Genomic DNA, 11,130 nt, shown 5'->3' with positions numbered 1-11,130 from the left:
AAACGCGACACCATACTAGCGTGTTTCAGTAAGCGCGTGGAAATAGACGTCATACGATAATTCGCACGCCATATTTTCAATTCCAAGATGTAAACAAAATTCCGCAGACAGTTAGATGCTTTAAACAGAGACAATTTAAGCTGTAAGTTGTTTTTTTTATATTAAAAGCTTGTTTATGTGAATAAAAAAGAGCTGCATAGATATTGACAGCTGCCTATAATGCTTGTATCGATTTAAAACCATCTAGAGGTAGACGGGTAAGGTATATCACATGGTGTCATTGCAATTTGTATATTTTTTTAAAGAAAATGATAATATATAAAAGTTTAGAACGATCAATGTTGATATTTTAACTTGAAATTATTAGAAAAGAGCCGAAATTTGAAAAAAATGCATTCTTTTAACAAGAGTTTTGTTAGAAATATAAATGTACGGAAGCGGATAAGGGCCGTTTTACAGTTGAAACAAATTTATAATTTATTGAATCAAGTGCCACGCGGATCAAATTAACTTGATTTCCTGCATGTTTTCGACAAGGTATTTGTATAAATAATATTTTTGTGAGTTTGTACTTACTGATTTGATTTCAACTTACTGTTTTTTTCTCATTTAAGATGGCAACTTGAGCCGGTTGTGTCTCGTCAGAGTGTCTGGTGCCCATTAACTGTATCTTATAATGCCTGGTTAGCGCTTGCAAATGAATGTAAGTTTACTTTAAAACTGTGAAATTCTTTGAATTTCCGTATACTTAATTACCTTTAAGAAAAAAAGTAATTTTTTTTTTTTTCTAAGCAGACTGTATAAGATTGAATGATTTTTTTAAAGGAAGTTTTAGATAAAACTATAACTGTGATAAATTGCACCATATTACTCAATAATAAGATAAAGAACGACAGTATGCATTTTATTTTACAGTTAGACACGTTGATCCTGTGTGACAGATATGATACAGACGGGGAAGATTGTGGTACTGCTTATAATGAAATTGTTCGAACACGTCAATTGAAAAGATAGGTGGTACACATTTTATTAATCTAGGTAATTTCACACAAGTTTCTTGTTCATATACAACATGTTGATTCTGGATAGAGCATTAACACTGATTTCTCTATTCCGTTGTAGCTAATATAATACCTATGTACAATCTAAAATACATTAATGTGATAAAAAATGTAACCTTTTAAGAGAAAAAGCAGTGTGTGTATGTAAATATAATTCTGTTCGTTTGGTACTGAAGGTGTTCAGAAAACATATTACGAAACATTGGTATATTTTAATTTACAGCTAGACACGTTGATCATGTGAGACAGCTTGCTGCAAAGGGAAGATTGACTACAATAAAATTGTTTGAAAACGTCCATTGAAAATATAGGCAGTGCACATTATATTATATCTAGGTAATTCAGTTACAACATGTTGATTCTGGATAGAGCATTAACACTGATTTATCTATTTCTTTGTAGCTAATTGAATACCTAAGTACAATGGAAACATACATTAAAATGTATAAACAAAGTAATCAATCTAAAATACATTAATATGATAAACAGTGTAACCTCACAGGAGCGAAGCAGTGTGTGTATAAAAAATATACATCTGTACATTTTGTACTAATGAGTTCAGTAAAAAACATGTTACACTGCAATGGTATATTTTGTTTTACAGTTATGCATGCTGACTCTGTGTGACTGACATGCTGAAGTCGGAAAATCAAACGAGTGTCTTTGAGGACATTGCTTACCATATGTCCCTCTGAACGATTGAACAATGCTATAGAGTTAACTAGGTAATAACACAGTGTTCCGGAAATGTAGTTTTTTTCTGAAGAAATAACCTATGGTTGAACTATAAAATATGTTCATCTAGCACTAAGAATTTATATGAAGCTGCGTTTGTTCTGTCCGATTGTTTGCTCATTATAGATGTTGTTAGCAGAGATTATGTAATTACACAAATACACATTTATTTAAAGCTGTATGTAAATCCATGCAACATCCCCAGTTTAAATACTTATCCAAGACCAAATTTGTTCGTATTTCAAAAAGTGAACAACTACTTCATATAGTTCATATAAACATTACATTAACATGTTTATGTGTATTAACAGTACTATAAATTAGATTTAAGTACACATGTATGTAAAGATAAACACAGTATAGATTTGTTCTACCACTAGAAATTTGGCTCTTTTTCTAACAATCTTTCCTGCATGACATTTAATCTTGAATGTACCTCTATATGCAAACTTAATTTATAATGTCTCCCACTTACACACAATTGTGTGGGAGACATATTGCTTTACTCCTGTCTGTGTGTCTGTCTGTCTCTGTGTGCGTGTGCACATGTCTGTCTGTCACAAAGCTTGTCTGCTCTAAGTCAAACATTTCTCATCTGATCTTCACCAAACTTGAACAAAATGTGTGTTGCCAGTAAGTGCTCGGCAAAGTTCGATAACTAGCCAAATCGCCCGAGGCACTTTGGAATTATGGCCCTTGAAGCTTGTTTTTTTTTATAATCAAAGCACTGAAAGTCTGATAAAGCAGTTTTTGGAGGCATGCGCTTTTCTAAAAAGCAGCTCTAGTATATATAGTTGAGTTAAATACACCTGATCAGGAAAATACATACACTTGAAGAAAATATATACGATAAAATATTTTAGTGAAAGATGGTCATTGGTTATCTTTAAATGTGTTTATACAATTTTCTTTTTTTCCAGTAATTGATAAAGAACTATGGAAGAGTGTCCTATTTGCAAAGGGCAATTGGAAGATGGACAACCAGTTGTATGTCTCCGTAAGAAGGGGAGCGACGGAATCAATAATGCAACCATAGCAAGAGGAACTAACATTTTTACATGTAAAGGACAATATGTACACGTGCAGTGTCGCCATGACTATATACATATTCGAAACTCTTTGACAAACAGTGATATGAATAATAATCCTGTTACATCTAGGTCCTTACGTTCAGAAGATTCATCTGATTTTTCAAACAAAATGTCTTTTTTTGTACAAAAAATGCTAAAGTAAGTGTGAACAAACGTGGGTATGATGTCTTTCCTGTTCGTAGTTTCGAATTTCAGAAAACTGTACCTAAATTATATAATGAAAGAATTGGCAGTCAACATATTAAGCAAACTTTCCCTTGCGATAGACCTTCCAGCGGCTGAAGCAGTTTACCATCAGACGTGCAATGTCAACTTCAGGACAGGTAGGCAAATTCCTAAATGTTTTCAACACACAGAAGCAGACCTACCAACAGCACCGGAATCATCGCTGTAACTGCAAAACGAAATGTGATTCAAGACGATGCAGTTGCAGGAAACATGGACTGCAGTGTTCATTTGGTTGTGGTGACTGTAGAGGTACAAACTGCACTAACTCTCCTACAATAGCAGACATTGATATAGAAGACTATGTATAGCCTTTTGTTTTTTTGAGAAGTAAAACACAAACGAGGGAATCAGTATGAAATATTTATTTAAAATTTATCAAATAGTATGCTGAAAATGTTTTCATCATCTTTGAAATAACATATATATGCACAATATTCGATGTGTTGTGCACTTTGTATTTAATTAAAATTATTTCTGATGGAATGCAGCTATGAATAAATAAATATTGTTGTGATTGTTAATGGTACGTTAACATTATTTACCCTTTAGATGAGAAAATATGACATTGTTTCATAAGTATTTTAAGTGGGTGGGGTACAATATAGACCCCTTGATCAAATTAAATTGTTTAACAGTAAAGGAATAGCAGTATCAGCTTAATTTGGACAATGCTTCAGATGTTTGTTAGAGTTGATGTGAAAATGTGTTTTGTAATGTTAAATCTGAGATTATTTTCATACATGTATTCGTACTTTATTTAAGTTTAAACAGTAGGCTTAAGTGAATTTAAATTTAGTCAATACTTTCACTTTAGCAATTCCTTTAAACGTTTATAGATGTAGTATATATCATCTTGACACACTGTGATAATGTTCATATCCATTGTACTGTGACTGATAAGTATTACATCTTTTGAATGAATGTAAATCTGTTTTAGACAAAATAAAACATTATTTTACATGAAAAACTCACTTCTTTGTACAAAACTGTCTGCATAATTGTGTAAGCCAGAAACAATGAAATACATTTCATTAAACTGTTTTCCAGTCTTTCAAAGTGATTCTTGTTTTAAATAAGTACAGATGTCTAAATAATAAAAAAGAAATTGATATTCTGAGTTTTATATCTGTACTGTGCATTTTAACAAAGTGGGTGGGGTAATTTAACCCCTGTTTAAAAAGAAAAACAATATATATTATAATAAATTAAGGTAATCAAAGAATGAAATGTTGTTTAAAGCTAATCTAAGTGGCCAGTTGCCCTTGAATATGAAAAATAATGACGTTAACAGAGCTAATAATTGTAGATTTAGTAAAATTCAGTATAGCACTGCATTTTATGTTTAAATTTTGGTATGTGTGCTCGGGGACCATTTTACAAGATTTGGGCACTTGCCATGACATGCAACTTTTTGTTGGTGGAAAAGGAGATATTTCCCATGTCAAAACTACTTGAAACATTTCTTTTGCATGTACTTCAAGGTTAGGCCCCTTTTAAGGCTAGCCTGATTAGCCTAATTTTTTTTCAACGAGTTTAATAAATTCAATGTGGAAAGTCACAAATGTAATATTCTTTTTATCACATGTTAGTTTTTCATGCTGAAACTATCAAAAATTCTACTTTCTTTAGCTATTAAAACGATTCAATTTGACCAACGTCTCCTACACTTGAAATGATGTTAACTTCAAAGGTTTATTTCACTAGTGTATTATCATTTTTATGTAATGGCTTTAGTACACTCCCGTGACATCAAACGTAATAAACATTTATATTACATTGTACAGAATAGAAATAATTTACAATTGATAAACGATATTCTGTTTGTTCTTTTTTGTGAAGGATGTGAACTATTCATCCGCTATACTTGTCTTCTTTAAAAATATTTGTCTCCATGAAATCACTAGGTAAAATATGTATACACTGTTATGGTATGTTACACAGGTGAGCGACCTAGGGCCATCTCGGCCCTCTAGTCTTTAATATATTTTGTGTTCATTTTTATGTATGTCTAAATTGGGAATGCACATTTCACAGTCTGCACTAGTTTGTTGGTTTTCAATAAATGATGTCTAAAACACAGTTTCCTTGTTTTATTGTTTTTATGGCCACATTTGGCATATTTACTTTCTGAAAGCATTACAAAAACAGGACAGTTCTCTAAAGTGAACTTTGGCATGTTTTTCTTGTCAGAGATTGGCAAGAGGACGTTGTTGACTTGTTGATGGGAGACTAGACGACTTCAGTCTCATTTATTTATTATGCCCCCCTTTTAAGAAAGAGGGGTATATTGTTTTGCAGATTTCGGTCTGTCTGTAGACCAAGCCGTTTCCGGAAGATAAGTCAAGAACCCTTGGGCCTAGGAGCATGAAACTAGATAGGGAGGTTATATATAGTCATGACCAGCAAATGACCCTTATTGATTTTGAGGTCAATAGGTCAAAGGTCACGGTCACAGTGACCCAGAACAGTGAAACGGTTTCCGGATGATACCTCAAGAACGCTTGGGCCTAGGATCATGGAAGTTGATAGGGAGGTTGTCATATCCAGCAGATGGCCCCTATTAATTTTGTGGTAAGTAGGTCAAACGTCAAGGTTTCAGTAACCCAAGGCAGTTAACCGTTTCCGGATGAAAACTTCAGAAACTTTTGGCCAAGAATCACGAAACTAGATAGGGAGGCTGATCATGACCAGCAAATGACCCTACTGATTTTGAGGTCAATAGGTAAAAGGGCCAAGGACACATTAATCCAGAACAGTAGAACTTCCTTGTACAGTCACCATATAATTTATGTTCCTGGTGCAATTACTGAATGCATAATTGGGTGGGGTGCATTTCATGTTGACCGAGCTGTTTTTATTGGGTTTAGGCTAATGGCGGATACAAATAGTTCTCAGCTGTTTTGCTCTGTAGAGCTGTTTTCCTTATATTCTTTGCAATTTTTTTGCTAAAATCACATGACAGATCTATGCTTGACATGTAGGTAGCATTTCCATAATGGAATAACAAGACAAAACTTTTCATGGAAACTTAGATCATACACCACCAGTGTAATTTGGGGTCTCATTTTTTAGCTGATTTTGCAGTTTATGTGTTTGACTGAAATCATTTTTCTTGCATCAAACATGAGCCCCACTTTTCTTTTGATTTTTATTTAGCATTGACAATACTCTTCAGGAAAATGTAGGGTACAGACATTTACAATGGGTTCTGATGTGTGCTGCGGCCATTAGAAATAAGTCAATATTATATAGAATAAAGAACACCAACTATTTAATGTGTTATAACCTTGAACGTCGCACTGATACAATTATAGGTCATATGGCGACTTTCAAACGTTGATAGTGGAGGACGACCCCAGGTGCATTATTTCATCACTAACTGGCACATTGGTAGAACCACTGACATCCCGTTAGCTAGCTGGATATCTTCCTCACATGAAGAATTCAACGCTCCAGGTGAGACTGGAACGCACATCGATGAGGGGCATGTGATTTGAAGTCAACAACCTTACACACCCGGCCACGGAGCCCCCTAGACTTTAGTCTCAGCTGCCTGGTGTTTCTTCTCTAAAAGGAACAAATAAAACTTTTTATACAAGAAAACAGAACACACTGTCAACATTCACAACAAATATGTTTTTGTGCTCCGTAAGGGTGACATACTTTTGCTATGAATGATAACAATTAAAATGATTCCGACAAAACTACACAAATGATACAATCATGTGAAGGGGTATGGAGCCCTGCATTCCATAATATACTGTTACCTACAAAGCCCACCCGCATACCTTTATAGGGAGATTGTTGATATACAGATCGCGGGGTAGTGAATTCACTCCACGGATTGGGCGTATGTTCTCCATTTTGTGTCTGAAATCAATTGTCTTTCACCATTTATTCATATGGAAATGGCGATTACTTGCGGAGATCAGTTTTGTACTTCCAAGAACGCTGAAAATAATTTTAAAAAAACATTGCATATGAGTGTGTGGCGGTGCATTTGAACTTCAGTAGCAACATCTCTTGCAATAGATGAAAGCACTAAAACACCAATGTTAGATTTAAAAAAAAAGACGACAAAACAAACATCCGATTTGAGAAGTTAAAATACTGTTGAATTACACTGACTTGAAAGAAAGATTATTCATTATTTTAATACACTTTTCTACATTCACCCTTGATCAAATGGTTGTCAAGTAATTACTCGGAAACATTTTCCCATCTTCAACACTTGTGACCTTGGCCTTTAATGGAGTGATCTCAAATCGATAGAGGTCATCTGCTCTGCGTGTCCAATCATCCTATGAAGTTTCAACATTCTAGGTAAAGTGGTTCTCGAGTCGTTGGTCGCATACGATTTTCCATACTCAGACCCCTGTGACCCTGACCTTTGATAAAATGACAAGAAAAACAATAGGGGTGATATACTCTGTAAACCCTATCACCCTATGAATTTTGATTGTTCTAGGTCGAATACAGTCATTCATTGAACATGAAGTGTGACGGATTCAACAGACTGGACATGTTTCAAAGTTAATACACGAAGTTTGGCTCTGAAACCAGTAGCCATGTTAACTTCATATTTTGATTGTTATCAGGTTGGACAGAAACATTTAACAGAATGTACGAATAAACGAAAATGATGATCTGGTTTTAAGAAGTCGTTTCGTTTGCACAAGATACTGTATACCACAATTAAGGGCATTTCATGTAAATACACAGGTAACATCAGATGAATTAAAAAAAATATCTGATTGAATAGTTATATTGAAATTTTCTATTATTTACAGTAAAGCGTATTAAAAACCGTTTGACATATCTTCAAAAACTTAGTTTGTAGCATCGTTCCTTTCCCAATATTATTTAAATTATACGGAGGAGTTAGGGCTCCAATTTGGGGCCAATAGAGATAAAAATAGAAATACGCTTAAACAACTTTTCTTATTAACCACTTGTCAGATATTCATCAAACTTCACCCGGCCCTTTTAAAGATCAGTATAGCTAAAAACAGATATACTTTAAAGATCTCTAGGGATCTTCACCAAAGTTGTAATTATACCACCCTGCTGTATATTTCTATGTCAAAACTTCCCCCGCCAAATGCACTGCTATTTTCATAATGTAGTATGCTCTTTCTGATCTTGTACTTTTTTTATTTTTCCATTCTTTTCTGTTTTCGAACTAGTAATTAGGGGCAGTTATAAGATTTGCCTCCCTTACATTGTCGGTCTTAAAAAGCACTAACAAGGTCTCAAGAATTATCTCCCTTATAAAGCATGTGCTTTTCTCTGTAGCTGTTGCTGCCCTGTTTCGACATTTTGGCGTCGAACAATTCTACTTTTACGAAAATACCTCAAACACATTTTGTAACAGTGTAATTTCTGTAGCATCGTCAATGTATACAAAAGCAAAATGAAGATGAAGTCAAACAATATTACAATCAACATGTAGATTAAAAATATTCACTTAATGTCAGTAGACAGAGTGACGATGGAGAAAAAAGACTTTGATTAAAAAGTTAGAACAAAATAATAAGCCATAACTTGCTTTGCTGTTAGAAACAGTATGTCGTTTTATTACAAAAAAAAAAGAGAAAAAAGGTGATCATGTATCACATGTGAAATATTCATTGTATTTGATTTTGAAACAAAATTAATCCGATGAAATTTATGAAATAACAGTACAAAACGTCGTTATTTTACTGGAGTTAGTGGAAGCGCCACGGTAAATAATGGGAAATCTAAAACTTAAAAAAAATGAAGACAAACAGCAGCAAAATGGAGAATAATAGAGGACTGAAAAAAAAAACAGCTGTCAGAAATAACATCAACATTAAAATTTCAAAATAGTCCGTTGGGAAATGCTGGATTGTGCATTTTATGTCTAATGTTCTATCTCTGTCGTCCGGCCGACTTCTAGCTAACACGAGTTCTATCCCCGCCTTCCAGTAGGGAGAGCGCTGGTCTACGGATCGCGAGGTCGCAAGTTCGTTCCACGGACGGGGCGTATGTTCTCCGTGACGATTTGATGAAAGACATTGTGTCTGAAATCATTCGTCCTCCACCTATGATAATTCATGTGGGAAAGTTGGTATTTACTTGCGGAAAATAGGTTTGTATTGGTACAGAATCCAGGAACACTGGTTAGGTTAACTGCCAACCGTTACATGACTGAAGTACAGTTGAAAAACGGCCTTAAACCCAAAACAAAATAAAACAAAGTCACACGTTCTGTTCCTGCTGTTCAGCTGTCACGCGTTCAATCTCCACCATACAGCTGTCACACGTTCTATTCCGCCGTTCAGCTGTCATGCGTTCGATACCCACCGTTCAGCTGTCATGCATTCTCCTCGCCATTCGGCTGACACACGTTCTATCTCCGCCGTTCAGTTATCATGCCTTCTAGCACCACCTTCTAGCTGTCACGCGTTCTATCCCCGCCTTCTCGCTGTCACACGTTCTATCTCCCCCACCAGGTGATACGATTTTTATCCTGAAGTCCAGCTGTCACGCACACTGTCTCCGCGGTCCAGCTGACACGCCTTCTATTCCCGATGTGCAACTGACACGCCTGCAGCTGACATGTTATATCCCGCCGTCCAACTGACACGCCTGCTGTTCCCGATGTGCAACTGACACGCCTGCTATCCCTGTCGTCCACCTGACATGTTATATTCACGCCGTCTAAATGATACGTTGCAGCCACTGTCTACAGCTAGTTCTAGCGAGCTAGAACAGAAAGAAAACTGCAGTGAGTAAGTGCAGGCCCACTGAACCCTTATTATATGTGCAGCAGCGGTGGTGGTTTGTACTGGTGAAATGGGAGATAATTAAATTTGAAATGTAATGCAGCAAACTTGTTTATTTCCCCTTTCCCAGCTGCTTGTTCAATATGCATTGAAGGGTATCTCTTTTGCATGGATATCACGGGTATCACGGGAAATCTCTGTTTCTTGTTACATGTGCTCTAAAAATGACTGAAAAGTAAAGGTAAGAATTTTATTCTTATAATGTGGATCTGAGATATTTCATATATATAATAATATACAGCGCTTTTTATTTAGATTATGTATGATGAGCTCGAAAAAATATCTTCTTCCATTGTTTAAAAACAATAAGTATTACAGCCTGTGCAATAAGTATTACAGCATGTGCAATGTGTTATACTGTTATTCCAGTAAAACAGTGTGATTACACAGAGTTTAGTATTAACATCCTCACTGACCGTCTCAAATGCCCGTCCCCCTACTTTAGTAGCAGCATTCTTGCTGATACCCGTCAAACACACAAAGCTGTGTCTATGCCACGAGATCTTGCTGAATCCCCGCCAAACACATACAGCTGTGTCTATGCCACGAGATCTTGATGAATCCCCGCCAAACACACACAGCTGTATCTATGCCACGAGCTCTTGCTGAATCCACACAAAACACACAGAGCTGCGTCTGTGCCACGAGATCTTGCTGAGGTTTTATCGTCCTTTCAGCAGGCCAAAGACTTCTGCCAGTAGTGAGTACATAGAGCAGCTGCATTGTGCGAAAATATCAAAAGGTGACTGGTTATGTTCGAACTGATACTATTTCACTATTTTGGCCTATCATGAAGTTTTTTTTTACTCGGTACGTGCCTCATGCAGGCTGTGACAGCCGGAACAGTCACACTGACTTACTCGCCCATACTTTACATGGACAAACATATACATTTTGTGTATATATATTCTTAATTCCTATAGTTTGAAAAGATTCTAGGGTAGGTTGGTATGTTAAAACCGCTGCATGCTTTGTGTAAATAGATGAATCAGCTTCATATTTAAACTATTTAAAGCGGCATGTCTCCAGATCGTTCGACAACAACAACAGCAACAAAAAGATATTTTTTGGGTATCTTCAAAAAAATGCTATATTCTTTACGGCTTAAAAAATCTTTTAAGAGTCGAAAAAAATGCTAATATGCTTATGTGTTTAACCGCGATGATTTTTTTTTTTGTCTTGACAGGCGGATTGACATTCATGGCT

At 35.6% G+C, this 11,130-nt stretch overlaps 1 long non-coding RNA gene across 1 annotated transcript; it reads left to right on the top strand.

The window, feature by feature from the left end:
- The first annotated feature begins 79 nt into the window (after window positions 1-79).
- LOC123539253 (uncharacterized) lies at window positions 80-5,194 on the top strand. Its single transcript, XR_006683948.2, has 5 exons — window positions 80-703; window positions 916-1,038; window positions 1,285-1,397; window positions 1,666-1,786; window positions 2,717-5,194. It is a non-coding gene; the product is annotated as an uncharacterized LOC123539253 (long non-coding RNA).
- Window positions 5,195-11,130: the final 5,936 nt, after the last annotated feature.

The sequence above is a fragment of the Mercenaria mercenaria genome, chromosome 18 (genome assembly GCF_021730395.1).
Source record: "Mercenaria mercenaria strain notata chromosome 18, MADL_Memer_1, whole genome shotgun sequence".
Classification (NCBI taxonomy): domain Eukaryota; kingdom Metazoa; phylum Mollusca; class Bivalvia; order Venerida; family Veneridae; genus Mercenaria; species Mercenaria mercenaria.
The sequence above is the reverse complement of the archived record's forward strand: the minus strand, read 5'-3'. Positions and strand labels throughout refer to the sequence as shown.